A 17220-nucleotide genomic window follows, 5' to 3' on the forward strand; every position below is an offset into this window, starting at 1 on the left:
CAGATTCAGGAAGAGGAACAGGCTGTAATGGAGGGGTACATGTCACTGCTGTCTTATCATGCATTTGGCAAATGACACAGCTCACGAAAACTTATGCTCAGATAAATTTGTTAGTCTCTAAGGTGCCACAAGTACTCCTTTTCTTTTTGTGGATACAGACTAACATGGCTGCTACTCTGAAACCTGTCAGGATTTTATGAGTGCTTCAGTTTGAGAGTCCATCCCTGGTCACCAATACAGATCCCGTAGTCGTTGTTTGGTTCGGACAGTTCCTTGATGAGTATTGTATGCCAGGTGTATGAGTTTTGACTGTAATTCTTCTGGCACAAGGAGCCGGTGTGTACCTCGTAGCATATAGCCATCAAACAGAGAAAGTTCATCCCGAACTCTAAAATAAGGCAGCAAAACTGGGTCAAGGTTTTTAGGGTGACTGGGCCATCTCTTTGTCAGAAATTCCCATAGTTTTTGTTGAATTGGACACGCTGAACAAGCAGCTTGAAATTGTTCTCTTGTAACTGCAGTGAGAGCGCTTGTAATAAGCGCAACCACTACATCCTCATCCTCTGGTGGACCATCTGGTGAAGGCAAAGGCAGGTGAGAAAGGCAATCAGCGACCACATTTTGGTTTCCAGGCTTATATTCCAGTTCATAATTGAAAGAGTGTAGTCTTGCAGACCATCGAGCAATACAGTATCCTGCTCTTCCCAGTCCTTTCATGGTGAGCAACGTCGTCAAAGGGCTGTGGTCTGTGCGCAACTTGAACGTGCGGCCTCAGAGGTAAGTCTCCATTTTTCAGTAGTCCAGACACAAGCAAGTGCTTCTTTTTCGACAGTAGAATATTTTCTCTCAGCATTACTTAGTGTCCTTGAAGCAAATGCAACAGTCCTCTCTGTGTTGTCCTCATGCAGTTGTGTGAGAACAGCCCCAAGTCCATAATCAGAAGCATCAGTAATTACAATTGTGGGCAATGCAGGACTGAACAGTGCAAGTACTGGACTATGTACAATCAAGTCTTTCACTGTTTCAAAACTAGCTTGTGAATCCATTGTCCACACTAAGGTTGAACTTCTCCGTAGTAATTCCCGTAACAGTTCAATGACAGAAGCATAATTGGGAATAAATTTTGCATACCAGGAGGTAAGACCCAAGAAGGAACGTAAGGTTTGCAAATCTGTTGGAGGAGGAGCATTTGAAATTGCCAGGATATGATCTGGATCAGGTTTTAGTCCAGCCTGTGAAATTTTATGCCCCAGAAAGGAGAATTCAGTTTGTCTAAAATTGCATTTGGACATATTGAGCTGGAGGCCTGTTTTACTGATGCAGTTTAGTACAGACTTCAGGTTACTGTCATGCTCCTCAGAAGTATTTCCAAACACAATAATATCATCCAGATAGCACTGAACTCCATGTTGATTCTTCAGAATCAATTACATCATTTTTTGAAAGGCACTTGGGGCAGATGCGAGATCATATGGAACACGTTTAAAACAAAATAGTCCCTCATGTGTAATAAATGCTGTGAGGTCTCTATCTTCATGCAACATAACCTGGTGGTATGCGCTCTGCAAATCAAGAGTAGAAAACATCTTTGCTCCATGGAGTTCTGCAAATACTTCTTCTATGTGAGGAAGAGGATGGCTGTCAATCACAATAGCTTTATTTGTCTCCCTTAAGTCCACACAAAGGCAAATGCCTCCACCCTTCTTCTGCATCACTACTATAGGTGAAACCCATTCCAAGGAGTCGATCTCTTCAATAATGTCCTTTTGAACAAGTTTTCTAAGTTCCTCTGAAACAGCTTCCCTGACTGAAAATGGTAAGCACCATAACTTCTGTCATACAGGCATCATATTATTCCGCATTTTAACTTTATGCAGAAACCCATAAGCACAGCCGAGTTTCTCCTCAACCTAGTGTTGGGTCCCAGCTGAAACTGGGGTGTGTACCGCAAGAGTGTTTTGCTGAGGAAGATCAATTCATCCACTAACTACCCTGAGATTTAAAGCAGCCAATAATTCTCTGCCAAGGATAGGAGTGCCTTTGTGGACAATGTAGAACTCTGCAGTTACACAGTAATCACCAAAAGTAACTATTACTGGCAGGCAGCCATGTACTGGAATATGGTTTTTGAAATAGCACACCAAGTGAAGTTTGGGTTCAGTAAGAGGAACATCTTTAAAGTAATGCAAGTAGATGGAATCAGGTAGTATAGATACTGCTGAGCCAGTGTCCAGCATTAGCTGAATAGAGTGTGGTTTGCCTGAGGGTATGGCGGAAACATTTACAGTGCACTTTATCTGTTCTGGAATATGTGCAGTAGTGATTTTGTCCATGCTCAGCACAGTAACATCTGGTATTGTAACTGCATGCACCTGTTGATTGAACTGGCTGCTGTGACATATTTTAGCAAAATGTCCAATCTTTTTTGAAATGATTGCATTGAGCTACTTTTACCAGACATCCTGTGTAGCTTGCAAGGTGTTGTGGGGATCCACAGCAAAAACATGCTTTTACTATATTTTGAATTTGCTGATTCGGTAGTTTTTCATTAGTTTTCCTCTTGCAATTGTGTGTCTGCAGTGGTAGTGAACTTTTCTGCAAAGGAGTCAGAGACTGGACTGTGCCTCCTGTATCCATGCTCAGACTTTTGGCTTCAGCTGTAGCTGACTCAATCTGGATAGCAATGGTTATTGCTTTTTCTAGTGTAAGTTGTGGTTCTAGAAGTAAGCGTTCTCTTACATGAAGCATGGTTGTTTTCTCAATGAGCTGGTCTCTAATAATCTCATCTGCCATATTCCCAAAGTTACAAATTACAATCAGACTCCTCAGGGAAGCAATTTTCGGCATTATAGTTTCCCCTGATTTCTGCTCACGCTGGCGAAATCTGTAGCGATTAGCTACTACATTCACTTTTGGCACAAAAAAAATTCTTTAATGCAGTGAGTGCAGTCTCTTATTTATCATCTGCAAAGGGAAAAGTGTAAAATATACGCTGCCCTTCTGCTCCAAGGCAGTGGATTAGCAGAGCACACTTTCTTACTTCAGAAATCTCTGTAGCACTGATTGCAAGCAGATAAGTCTCCAACATATGGAGCCAGGTAGTAAAAGCAATTGAAGGCTCACCTGGGCTTTGCAGAAAGGGTGCAGGTGGTTCAGAGGCAGAAGATCCATCCTTGTCACCAAAATGTTGTATCAACCAGGCAAGGAACTAACAAGCTTCAACAGGACTTTATTTTCAAAGTGGAAACCTCTTTACTGAGCTGCTGCTGCACCCTCTGTAGCTTTCTCCCAGCCTCTCAACTCCTCCCCCCTCCTTCCTGCTCCTGTCCTTTCAGACTCCCAACAGCCAGTGCTCCCAATTCTAATAATTACAAGCAACATCTAAACACCACAATATGTTTGAAATCAGGATATGTATTTCTTAAAAGTTAATGGGCTTGACATACTAATTCTACCCCTGAAACCATGATCCTCTGGAGTTCCAGTGATAGTCCGAGAACATTGCACCCATTTGAGATTTAGGTGTTTAAATTTTGTCTTGTTCTTCAATGTGCAGTTGGAAACCTTGCTTCACAAAAGACAACAAAGGAGTAGCAGAAGTATTGCAGGACTCAATCAAACTGAGTAAGGAAGCTTGCATAGCCTTTTGCCTCCAGTATAGTTGTTTCAGGTCAGTGCTGTTGGACACTTTCGTATGATCACTATATTTTAAGAGAGACTATTCCTCATTTAGTTACATCATACTTTCCTTCTGGATTTTTTTGTCTCTAGTAACCAAGAGCTGTGACTCCAAGTGGGGAATCAGTAGCAGGATTGAATGAACACTTGATGAAACAAAGACTGTTTTGTCGAATGCACTTAGTAATAAAGAATAGGGGGAAAGAAACAAAAAAGACATCCAATGAAGTGAGCTGTAGCTCACGAAAGCTTATGCTCAAATAAATTTGTTCATCTCTAAGGTGCCACAAGTCCTCCTTTTCTTTTTGCGAATACAGACTAACACTGCTGTACTCTGTAAAGCTGCTACTCTGAAACCTTTTAATAGAATGATTTTTTGTAAGTTTTGTAAGGAATCCACAGTTGTTTCTTACTTCAGAAGGTGTAAATGGTAGCTGCATTCTATATCTTCCTTCCCTAATTTGACATTAAAAAAGATAAAATTCTGTTTGTAGATAATACATGTTAAATATTGATGAAATAATGAGTCAGCAGATGGAAGTGTATATGGTGGTTCACACAGTGCACTGTGTCACTCTGTAGCAGCTCAAGACTGGAATTGATTAAGATTAGGTCAACTCCTCTGGCTCTCTGGCTCATTTTAATAAAGTTTCTTTAGTAAATGAACATGAGAAACTTAATTAATATCAATTGAGAATTTCAAAATATATAAAAAAGCCAAGGCTGAGCTAGAAAAAAACATGCTGTTTCATAATTATTCTGAATTCCCTCTACAACATTTGCATGTTCATCTTTAGTCCAGTGTAAGGCCCTTTCTGCACTGCAACTTTTATCCATGTCTCCTTTTCTGGTAGCAAGTGGCAGAGCTGAGTTTGTGTCCACATGGCAGCTTCTTTGCCAGCAGAATTGTTTGTCCTCACTTACCATGCAAAGCTTTTTAATTGTATTGGTATCTGTGCATGATGGGAGAATCCTATACTGCCTCAGTAGCTAGAATGGCATCCGCAGCATTCTCAAAAATTCTTCTGCAAAGAAAACTGGGAGGAAGGAAGATCTGGCAATCCAGTTACACAAACATAATTATGGGATCATATCCACAGTGCAAAAAAAGCAGTGTACTGAAATTGTTACTAAAAGTCAAATATTTGACTTCTGGCAGGGACAAAACACTATTAACTACTGATGCTGCTAACTAGAACTGTGTGACTAATCAATTTTTTTTTCCAGGTTGTTTTGCTGAGAACCAGTTTTTCAGATCAAACAAAGAAAATTGGTTTGGGTAGAGAAAAATAAGTATGGTTCATCCCTTAATGAAACATTTCATTTTCAGGTTTCAGAGTAATAGCCGTGTTAGTCTGTATTCGCAAAAAGAAAAGGAGTACTTGTGGCACCTTAGAGACTAACCAATTTATGTGAGCATGAGCTTTCGTGAGCTACAGCTCACTTCATCGGATGCATACCGTGGAAACTGCAGCAGACATTATATACACACAGAGATCATGAAACAATACCTCCTCCCACCCCACTGCCCTGCTGGTAATAGCTTATCTAAAGTGATCATCAAGTTGGGCCATTTCCAGCACAAATCCAGGTTTTCTCACCCTCTGCCCCCCCACACACAAACTCACTCTCCTGCTGGTAATAGCCCATCCAAAGTGACAACTCTCTTCACAATGTGTATGATAATCAAGGTGGGCAATTTCCTGCACAAATCCAGGTTCTCTCACTCCCTCACCCCCCTCCAAAAACCACACACACAAACTCACTCTCCTGCTGGTAATAGCTTATCCAAAGTGACCACTCTCCCTACAATGTGCATGATAATCAAGGTGGGCCATTTCCAGCACAAATCCAGGTTTTCTCACCCCGCCCCCCACCCCCATACACACACAGACTCACTCTCCTGCTGGTAATAGTTTATCAAAAGTGATCATCAAGTTGGGCCATTTCCAGCACAAATCCAGGCTTTCTCACCCGCCCCCTTTTCCCGGGGACACACACACACACAAACTCACTCTCCTGCTGGCAATATTGCTCATCCAAACTGACCACTCTCCAAGTTTAAATCCAAGTTTAACCAGAACGTCTGGGGGGGGGGGGGTAGGAAAAAACAAGGGGAAATAGGCTACCTTGCATAATGACTTAGCCACTCCCAGTCTCTATTTAAGCCTAAATTAATAGTATCCAATTTGCAAATGAATTCCAATTCAGCAGTTTCTCGCTGGAGTCTGGATTTGAAGTTTTTTTGTTTTAAGATAGCGACCTTCATGTCTGTGATTGCATGACCAGAGAGATTGAAGTGTTCTCCGACTGGTTTATGAATGTTATAATTCTTGACATCTGATTTGTGTCCATTTATTCTTTTACGTAGAGACTGTCCAGTTTGACCAATGTAAATGGCAGAGGGGCATTGCTGGCACATGATGGCATATATCACATTGGTGGATGTGCAGGTGAACGAGCCTCTGATAGTGTGGCTGATGTTATTAGGCTCTGTGATGGTGTCCCCTGATCACCTGCACATCCACCAATGTGATATATGCCATCATGTGCCAGCAATGCCCCTCTGCCATTTACATTGGTCAAACTGGAATGTAAATGGCAGAGGGGCATTGCTGGCACATGATGGCATATATCACATTGGTGGATGTGCAGGTGATCAGGGGACACCATCACAGAGCCTAATAACATCAGCCACACTATCAGAGGCTCGTTCACCTGCACATCCACCAATGTGATATATGCCATCATGTGCCAGCAATGCCCCTCTGCCATTTACATTGGTCAAACTGGACAGTCTCTACGTAAAAGAATAAATGGACACAAATCAGATGTCAAGAATTATAACATTCATAAACCAGTCGGAGAACACTTCAATCTCTCTGGTCACGCAATCACAGACATGAAGGTCGCTATCTTAAAACAAAAAAACTTCAAATCCAGACTCCAGCGAAAAACTGCTGAATTGGAATTCATTTGCAAATTGGATACTATTAATTTAGGCTTAAATAGAGACTGGGAGTGGCTAAGTCATTATGCAAGGTAGCCTATTTCCCCTTGTTTTTTCCTACCCCCCCCCCCCCCAGACGTTCTGGTTAAACTTGGATTTAAACTTGGAGAGTGGTCAGTTTGGATGAGCAATATTGCCAGCAGGAGAGTGAGTTTGTGTGTGTGTGTGTGTCCCCGGGAAAAAGGGGGGGGGGTGAGAAAGCCTGGATCTGTGCTGGAAATAGCCCACCTTGATTACCATGCACATTGTAGGGGGAGTGATCACTTTGGATAAGCTATTACCAGCAGGAGAGTGAGTTTGTGTGTGTATGGGGGGGGGGGTGAGAAAACCTGGATTTGTGCTGGAAATGGCCCACCTTGATTATCATGCACATTGTAGGGAGAGTGGTCACTTTGGATAAGCTATTACCAGCAGGAGAGTGAGTTTGTGTGTGTGGTTTTTGGAGGGGGGTGAGGGAGTGAGAGAACCTGGATTTGTGCAGGAAATGGCCCACCTTGATTATCATACACATTGTGAAGAGAGTTGTCACTTTGGGCTATTACCAGCAGGAGAGTGAGTTTGTGTGTGGGGGGGAGGGGGGCGGAGGGTGAGAAAACCTGGATTTGTGCTGGAAATGGCCCAACTTGATGATCACTTTAGATAAGCTATTACCAGCAGGACAGTGGGGTGGGAGGAGGTATTGTTTCATATTCTCTGTGTGTATATAAAGTCTGCTGCAGTTTCCACGGTATGCATCCGATGAAGTGAGCTGTAGCTCACGAAAGCTCATGCTCAAATAAATTGGTTAGTCTCTAAGGTGCCACAAGTACTCTTTTTCTTATTTCATTTTCAGGCATTTTTAACCGCATTTGTATTAAAGTAATATACATTTGGAAACATCATTCACAAAACCACTGGACGTGGAGGTGCCCCTCCCCTTCTGCTAAAAGAGGGCTACCAGCCTGTTTTTTGAGGGAAAATTTGAAATATATTTGACCTGGGGGTGCATGTCTGGGTCGTTGGAACTGGAAGAACCTAATATATGTGATTCTTGCTTTTAATAATCATTTATCACAAAAGTCTGGTTTGTCTGGGTGGTGCATGAGGGGCTAGAGAGCCTGAAGAGATTGTCTGTGGCTTCATAATAAATAATATAGTATTTTGGTAGCCCACATTTGTTACTGTCTTGATGAAATCTTATGATAGAGTATACCACCAGTTTGGGGTACATGCCCTTTTTTATGGCAGTCTGACTTGAGATTGATGCTCTTAGTTGGCAGTGTGACACTAGCATGTATTAAAATTACTATATATCCCTCATTATTTATACTAAGAATATTTTAGAATTAGCTTAATGCTTCCAAAAGATGCCAGATTCATAATATTGGAGATTGGAAACCTCTCTTTACTCACACACCAGGGGCAGCAGAGACAGTTTAGTGTAAGGTGGGGGACTTGTGAGGGGCGGGTTGGTGGAGAAATGGCTTCGTCGCAATGCACCAGCCAGCAGTATTAGCGGCACAAGATGTGAATAGTATACTGCATCTTCTAAAAGGCTAATGTGGCATACTTCCCACCCCAGCAAATAGGTGCACTCTGGACAACTGCTTCAGTGCAGTGTGTCTGAGTCACATATCCTTCCTCATGCTCCTCTTGGGGCAGTGCAGTTATGCATTGCCCCTTACTCAGGGCTAAAAAAAGAAAAAGCACCCTGCAATGGTTTATTGTTAATTATATATGTCCCAATCCTGCAAACATTTATGCATGTGCTCAATTTTAAGCACATGAGTATTCTCACTGGAACAATCATGGTTTTGTCAGCTGGCCTTCTTTTACAATTGAACAAGTAAAGCCCTCCTTTACAAATTCCTGATTAGATAAATAGTATAGGGAAGTCAGATACTCCTCATTTTTTCATTAAGGGCCCGATCCTGCAAGATGCTGAGTACACTGTACCTTACAGGATCGTGCTCTGTGATTGCACATGCTAGCGTGATCCAAGTATCATCACACACATAACTAGCCTGTCTACAGTGAAGTGATGAAACTAGTTTGAACCAATGCTCTGTAGGGCATATTTTTTGATACTCCCCCTGCAAGCTGTGCAAGTCTAGCAGCTGTTCACAATTTTAAACCATTGGCTGTGGACACTATAAAATCCTTAGTCCAAGTCTTTGATACAAAATCAATAATCTAATCTAGTTAGATTATTAAGGGACAAAGAAGGGAAGTCTGAATCACTGTGGGGGCAACATTAAGGTTGTCCCTATATCTTAACTGTGACTGTGCATACTTCCAAACAATTGGGTTTCTCTTGGTTTAACCTTTTAATGGTGAGGGGATTTTTTTGTCTAAGTGGGAGAATGTAAGAGTTTTTGTCCTCACCTTATTGACCCGCAACCTTAGCTTCACCTTAACTAAAATTGTCTGGGTGTTAAACTGCTTGTGGCTTTATTTTTGTGACATTTCAGGAGCAAAAAGTATTGTTATTCTATTTTGCTTATTGCAATATATTTGTATTCCAGTTTTGTATAGCTGTGCATAATTTCTTTGCCAGTGAATCCACTCAGTCTGTTGCAATGAAGAAATGCCCTTTTGAAACCTTAAGAAGAGACTTTTTGTAAGTTATGTAAAAGGAAAAAAAATAACCAGATGGAAGAAAAACGCTACTACCTACACAGGATCCTTCTGCTTATACAGAATAAATTCATCACATGCTATTTTTTAAATAGGTACATCACATTAAATCAATAATTGTTACAAAATTAGTCACTATGAGATTATACCAATGAGGTACCAATGTGCTCATCAGATCATGTTTAGCACTCCAAAAAGAAACTGAAATTACAGAGGGGAAGATAGACAGCTTCCCTTGAAATTACAAGATAAACTGGAGTTTCCTTTAAAGACTTTGGTTGAGTGATTTTTCTATTGCAGAATACAGGAGTGAGGTTATATAGTTTAAGGGCAGCACATCAGGAGCTGATTAATAGCCTATGAGTAAGAGAATATGTTTGTGCCATCCTACAGCAAAGGCCATATGTTAGACTATCACTTTCATTACAAACTGCATCTTAGCAAAGTGATGAGAATAATTCCTGACAAGCAGGGAAATCATCTAATACAAGAGAGATCATAATTTTCAACAGCAAAATTGCTGGATGACCTACGGTGCCAGGACTTACTCTTAGGCAAAATGTTAAGGTTTCCTCTAATAACGTCAACTTGTGTCATCTCTGAAAAAAGCTAAAGATGTCATTCAAAGTCAGTGCGTTTGAGTACTAATAGGAAGATGTGAGTTACCATCGCTTTTCAGAGAGGGAATGTGCTCAAGGTAGTTTCCTCACATCCACAATAAGTCACAACAGTATGGTGAAAAGTACATTCACTGAATGTACATGGTAACGCATTGGGAAATGTCTCTCAAATTATAAAGTGGAGAAACTTAGGAGTGAACAATAAATTCCAGGTTGTCAAATCCTGTCAGAGAGAAATGAAATTATATACTCTATTATGCATATTTCTTAAAATTTTCTGTTGAACACAATACAGTTTGTGAATATACAATTATTCTGAGAAGCTGTTCTGATCCCACATTACTTTTCTTTCTATGCCCCATAAAACAAGCGATTTTACAAATCATGTGGAAATGTTAGCATTTATATTGCTGTATCATATGGCACTGTACTTAAATTTTAACAGTTTTAGGCTTATCCGAGATAGCTGATGAGCTGCCTATTATATTCAATAAGCAAATAAAACTGTTGCAACAGGGAAAGCTATCTTGTTATCATGTGGATTGGGGCTTTGAATGGTACTGAAGTGAAAATCATGCTCAGTAAATTTTAAATGGTTCAGGTTCTCTTTGGAATATTTAGATACTTATCCATGCTCTTTGCCATGGGCAACTTACAAGCAGAGTCTCTCTTGTAAAAGTCACAATACTTTTTGGTTTTAGCTGGGCTGAAAATATTTCAAGGACAGTCTGTTTTATGATATTTCTGTTTCCTGTCCTAGCTAAAACTAGGAATTGCATAAACATGCACCTTACTTATTTATAAAATAAAAAAACAAAACTTGTTTTAAACCTCACCCAATTTCAGTCTCCTCACAGTACACATTTTACTCAAAAGTTCAAATTGTTTGTTTACTTTGGGCAAAGTAGGGTTAAGTATTTTGCTATATCAGGTCCCTGACCTAAAGTAAACAGGATATATGCATTAAAAGATCCGTCAGTCTGCCCAACACTTCTGTCTTCAGCATAAATATGCATAGAACCCTGCAAAAGCAGCGATTGACCAGACTTTACATTCCTGATATATTAACAAGGTAAACAAAAGTAGCTAAACCTGTTTTTGCAGGGGGGAAATTAAGGCCTCCTTTGTACATCATAAAGAAGCAAAAAACTATTCACAGGTCACTTCCACTTTTAAAGTTGGCGCGGATCAGAATTTAAAAGCAAATTGAGGTGTAAATTGGCTGTGGTACTTGTTTTGATTGGGCTGGGTGGAGTATCTTAAAATAGGACTTTTGCTTCATAGGTTTGTTTAAATGATTTTTGCTTATTCTTACTAGAAAAATCCTAATCATATTTTGCACTTATGCACAAGCCAGGTGCACTAGGTCAGCTGCTCCTGGCTGTCTTAGGTGGCTCCTTGCTCAGCTGGCCAACTTCTGATAATCCCTTTCTTAGGTACTTAACTATTCCTATGCACTCCACACACAGCCTACACATCACAGAGCTGCCTAATGTGAGGCTAACAATTCCGCTAGGCAATGGACTTCTTAAGGGTTAAGCATTGCTCCACTCAGCCAAGCAACACCTGAAAATGCAGATAGGCACCGAGTTAGATTTTCCAAGGCGCCGAGGCACCTAACTCCTATTGATTTCACTGGGAATTAGGCACCATTACATCGTCTGAAACCTATATACATCATCTGGAACCTATATACATCTTCAGGTAACTAAATACCTTTGAAAATCTGGCCCAGAGTGGCCAAGTAATTTGGCCAGTGTGATACAGCAAGATAGCATAGCTAGGAGTAGATCTCATAATTCCTGCTTCTGCCATGTTTTACATATTAACCTTTTTGCTTGGTCTAATCCAAAGTCCATTGAAGTTGATGGAAAGACTCTCATTGATTTCAATAAGCTTTGGATCAGGCCATAAAAATTCTATACGAAATAGAGTTCAATCCTTGAGGGGGCCATTTAGGGATCTGGGGCAAAAATTGGGGATTGGTCCTGCTTTGAGCAGGGGGTTGGACTAGATGACCTCCTGAGGTCCCTTCCAACCCTGATATTCTAGGATGGCAGCAATTTTCAGAAATATTTCTATGATGATGAAATGGGCACATGTCATAATAACTATTGTTCATAAGCATGTAAAATATTTTAAAATGGCATACTCCCTATGTACCTAGTGTTATGATTCAGGGGTGAAGCTATACCTTTGACCTCTCTTTCAGTCTTTCCATGGGCCCCTCTTCCTCTCTTCCACTTGCTCATCTCTCAGAGTGGAATTCCATGATTCACCCTACTTTGAGACTGGATCCCCAAGCTACTACGCCAACTGTTTACTAACGTTATTATCACAGCAGGTCCAACTGGCTTTGTCCCCTGCTATAGACTTCTCTCATGGAGCTGTGACCAGTATGAAAACTCATTGACAGAGAACAGCTTATTCAAATCAAAGTATGTGTTTTTCCATAAGAACGTTGACATAGACTCATAGAGGAAAAGAGCTAAAACAATATAAATCTAAGAGCATATTGTCTTACCCAAATTTAGCATTTGTGTTCTGGAAATAGACAGGCCCAGGTTAGTCTCTGTACCCCCATGCCCACCTCTCCACTCCTGTTGGTACCAGGTAGCCTCTGATTCAATATCAGTAGAGAAAATTCCTTGGAGGTTTTTCCATTGTCCATTTGAGTACTAACTATCGGGGCTGGCTAGAACCATTATGTTTCCATTCCTGCAGACCATGTTAACTGAGGCTGATTTAACACTTAGTTACTCTTTAGCTAGCAACATAACAACCTCCAAATCGCTCTCCCTCTCTCTCTCTCTCTCTCTCTCTCTCAAAAAAAATAATATAAATTCTTAAAATTAATACAGATAACTCCCACATTCTTCACACAGTCTTTTGTTGCCCCAGTTTGCAATCCACTAGACCACGGTATGCATCCTAACCCAATCAGAGGTGCTTTCTTGGGTTCTGTCCTTGTGAAGGGTATGTGAATGTTAGTTATGGGATCTTGTTCTTCAGAATCAGCAAGACAAGATGGTGACTGGGATAAATGGATTTCCTGTCATTCCTATGCGGGGGTTCCTTCCTATGTATCTTTAATAATATACTGGCTGGGATAAAGTAGTTAGGCTTGCAAGCCATGAATCTGCCTTATAACTTTAATAATCTGTATCACAGTGATGAAACTATAATACATTCTTACTGTGTACAACAAAACGGGAAAAAAACCTTCACTGTTAAATGTGTTTAGTCAGATTTCATGAATAGAGAATATAATAAGAAGTCTGTAGTGAGAAATTAAAGCAGGAAAATGTCATTTGATTTAACTTTCCAACACAAACATGGCCAGTCAAGCAGCATGGAAGACCTCATCATTTTACTAAACAAAGAATATCCAATCAGACTTCAGTATTTTTGTATTATCTTGTTCCTGTTAGGGAAAAAGGGCTTCCCTCCCATCTAGGGTTGGGAGGGTGGCCTTCCATGAACTTCTGTATTAGCCAAACAAACACAGAGTCAGGACTCTTAGATAAATTGAAGCACTTTAATGCTAGCAAGTACAACATCTGAAGGGCTCACCAATTCCTACACAGAGGAATATGGCGAAGCCCAGAACACAGAACAAGGTAGAGCTTTTATAGCTTGGTTCAACATACTTTGTGATATCTCTTCCAGTTCAAACCGGTCAACCCCTGTTGGTCTGAGTCCTGAGGTATGAACATGGAGGCCCATCTGTATGAGGAATTCTTTCCCCAAACAGGGAGTACAGGTAACACATAGCTCAAATTCTTTCTACCCATAAACATAGGGAAAGGACAGATAAGCATAGAAAAAAGACAGAAGCCTAGCTTTACATGATTATAGGGTTGTTTTCTGGTTCTTTTCTTTACCATTCCCTCCTTTAAACACAAAGTGATTACTGCAAAGAATGATACATATTAAATGTGAAAAAATAGCAGGCTTCATTGGTTTGAAAAGAATCAGACTTACTGATGTTGCAACCAGAAAACAAGCTTCAGAGCTAAAATGGAATATGATAGTGTAGATACACATTTCACCTGCAGCTAATATTACTTAAATACTGCCTGGCCTGTTTTCAGATTATCTATATTTTGTCTCCGTAAAGTAGCATGTGTGGGGTCTTTTTCCTCCCTCATATACTTTGGGCTGAGTGGGAGTATTTCAGCACCAACAGCTAATTTTTGGCTCCAAGTAGATTAAATAGAAGATGTTCTGAACATCCACAAGCCTAATTTTGCAAAGAGTTGCTTGGGGTTTTATCCATATAATTCCCATTGATTTTAATGGGAGTCATGCAGATAAACCCCCAAACAATTCTTTGAAAATGTAGAGGTCAGTGGCTGTGTATATAGATAAAACAGGTGTTTCTTGAAATAGAAAGCTCACTGCTTTACAGTTCACAATTTCCATTCATTTACAACACAACTGAGTAAATTTAAGGTTGTTCATCTAGAGTTATTCTGCCAAATGAAGGAACTAAAATAAAACTACAGCTCTTTTAAACCAATGTTCACTCAGTTCTATTAAATGTGGATTTCTGTCTTGTGGGAAATTTTTGATACATTCACATTTGTTTTTATCTGAAAACAGGATGAAAAATTGAAATATCAAAACTCCTAATAAAACAAAACATTCTGAAAATTTTCAGTTTAGAAGTGGATCCCATGACACACGATACCAGGAAGTCAGTGGGAGACTGCATTACACATCGGAGCTGGAGTCTGACACATAAAAGAGAATAGGGATACCAGGCCTCTGAATCATATCTCCAATTGAACAATGTGCCGCAATAGGGAAATGCACTTTAATGTTGAACTGACCAAAACTAAATATTTTGTTTGATAGAAAGTTGAAAAAATTCAGCAAAATCAAATTTTTCCTGGTGGAAGCTTTGATTTTGCCAAAGCTACATTTTCTGTCAGTCGTTCCAAGAGAAAACAATCTCTACTAGTAAAACTATCATCTTCTGTGATCTAGTTTTCTCTCTCCTAGTGGGAAAAAAACAGATAATTGCTAGAGACTCCTGACTCTGGAGGAGTGCTGGCATACTGAGGCTCCACATATGTATGTAAATGGTTAACTTTACTCACATGAGTAGTCACAGTGATATCTATGTGCATGCACGCTTGTTTACATGCAGAGTTGTACCACTTTAATTTAAGGTATAATTTTAAACCAGTTTAACTAAACTGGTGGAAAAGGCTGTTTAAATGCTGTTGTTTTGGTTTAAACCTGGCTTTTTTGGGTTTACCTTAAGTGCCAGATTTGTAAAGGGTATTTAGGCACATCTCTCCTATTGATTTCAGGATTAAAAGTTGCATGCCAGGGCCCCTTTAGATCATTTCCATCATTTTTTCTGAGTCAATTTGCAATTTCAGGACAAAAAGTTTCAGTGGGAGGTGCTTTAAAATCCGACCCAAATTTGTGCTTTAGGCAGATTTAAAGTTAAGGGTGTGCATATATGTTGAGCTGACTGGTGCCTAAGATTGTTAGTAGTATCTAGGATATGCCTTTTACTGTGGCACTAATCACTTAGGTAAATGGAAGGGATGTTTATTTTCAGTATTAATTCAATTAGATGCTTTTGACATAATTATTTTTCTAAAAAAATGTTAAATTAATGAAAAAACTCAGGCTGCAAACAAAAGTAAGCACATTAATTATTGAAAACTGGTGTCATGTGGTTTCAGAATTCTTCCTTGACATTAAATATTTTTAAATGTATCTAGAGAGATTGTGGTTTTGAGTTGATGTGACTGAATTAGTCATATGCACAGACTTCTATTACTTCCAAGGCCATAATAAAATAGTGCATATACATCAGAGCAGTCTGATTCGTCACTGCCTTGCCCCTTGCATAATCTTGTAGATGGCTATAAAGTGGACATAAAAGGTTACCATTCTGATTTGCATGCATTTTGAACATGCATAAATGATGGACTACAGAACTTGTAAGGTATTGGAGAGTCAAGCCTATAGATACTGATCCAAAGCTCAGTGCAGTCAATAAAAGATCTCAGACTTCATTGTACTTTGCATCAGCCCTGTAGAGCACAGTGCTTTTCACCTTGGGGGAGGTGATTCTTCACAATTGAGGATAGCAATTATGCTTAAAGTGCTCAAGAGTCTTCTACATGTTGTGTAATCTCATAAAAGTTAAATTGAACCTTAGATTCCCATCCTGGGCAATAAAGAGGGGTCAAAATCTTCATAGGTAGGCATAAATAATGAAAGTAATTGAAGATGAAGCTGTGTTGCTGACTCATCCACAGGTTTATCTGTGTTACAAAAATGGCTATAATAGTTTAATTAACTTTGCTGACTTGCCTTGCTTGGCTAGGCAATTAATAAATTGCTATTCAAATTCTTATTTTAACAGCACTTGTTTCAGCTCTATAAATTTATATATCCCTAGTCTGGAAAGATGCCATACTGAGCCTAGTAGTAAGGAATACAAAACTCTTATGTGTAGAATATGGATACACAAACTGCATACCAGCCCTGCTGGATAATAAGCAGGGTTTCATTGCAATTTCAGGTCAGGACTAGAAAAATAAGTAAGTTGGAGAAATATTTAGCACATTGTCACAAAATCAGAATCCATTTCTTTGAGTAACCCCAAAGTTATAAGAAGGTAAATTAACAATTAAATGTTAAATTATCACTAGTTGGAATCTGATAAACCATTAGATTTTCTTTAGCCCATACTAGTTTTAATTGCATAGCTCAACTTTGCAGTACTAGATTTAGGTCAGATACTGTGGCTTTAAATACAAATAGCTTTTTATTCCCAGGTTTTCAGAATTATAGTAGAAAAAATATATCTCCAATCATTATAACATTTTCATGTTTTACAATTCAGAAAGATTATCTATGACCTTTCTTGCATAATGCTGCCCTGTCATTTCACAATATCACAGAAAATCGTTAAATCATTACAACTAGTGAATGAAAACAGTTTTGTGATATCTCTGGAAAAGTCTGGCATCATCATGAGCCTAACTTTCTGGTGTTGTATGCTAAGACATGTTGTTTTTCTTATAACCTGAACTCATATTTTCAGCAAAAAGGGTAATGCTTTGCAAGACATAATGAGATTTCAAATCAGAACATTTCTAATAGGAAATAACATATTCACACAAGGTAGCTATAAGGAAGAAATACTTCCATAGCTTTCAGAATTGTTCTTTTCCCTATATTCACACTATAGCTCAAGTTGTTTGTTACTTGTGGCTGCAGTAGCTTTCTGTGCAAACTTTAAAACTAAATGGGAAGAAGTTC

At 39.5% G+C, this 17220-nt stretch overlaps 1 long non-coding RNA gene across 1 annotated transcript in view; it reads left to right on the forward strand.

The window, feature by feature from the left end:
* LOC142071781 (uncharacterized) overlaps positions 1-17220 on the forward strand; it is a 134973-nt gene that overhangs the window by 78345 nt on the left and 39408 nt on the right. The window contains exon 2 of the long non-coding RNA XR_012667975.1: positions 13594-13687. This is a non-coding gene — a long non-coding RNA (uncharacterized LOC142071781). The remainder of the gene's footprint in view (positions 1-13593; positions 13688-17220) is intronic.

Source organism: Caretta caretta, chromosome 4, assembly GCF_965140235.1.
Source record: "Caretta caretta isolate rCarCar2 chromosome 4, rCarCar1.hap1, whole genome shotgun sequence".
Taxonomy (NCBI): domain Eukaryota; kingdom Metazoa; phylum Chordata; order Testudines; family Cheloniidae; genus Caretta; species Caretta caretta.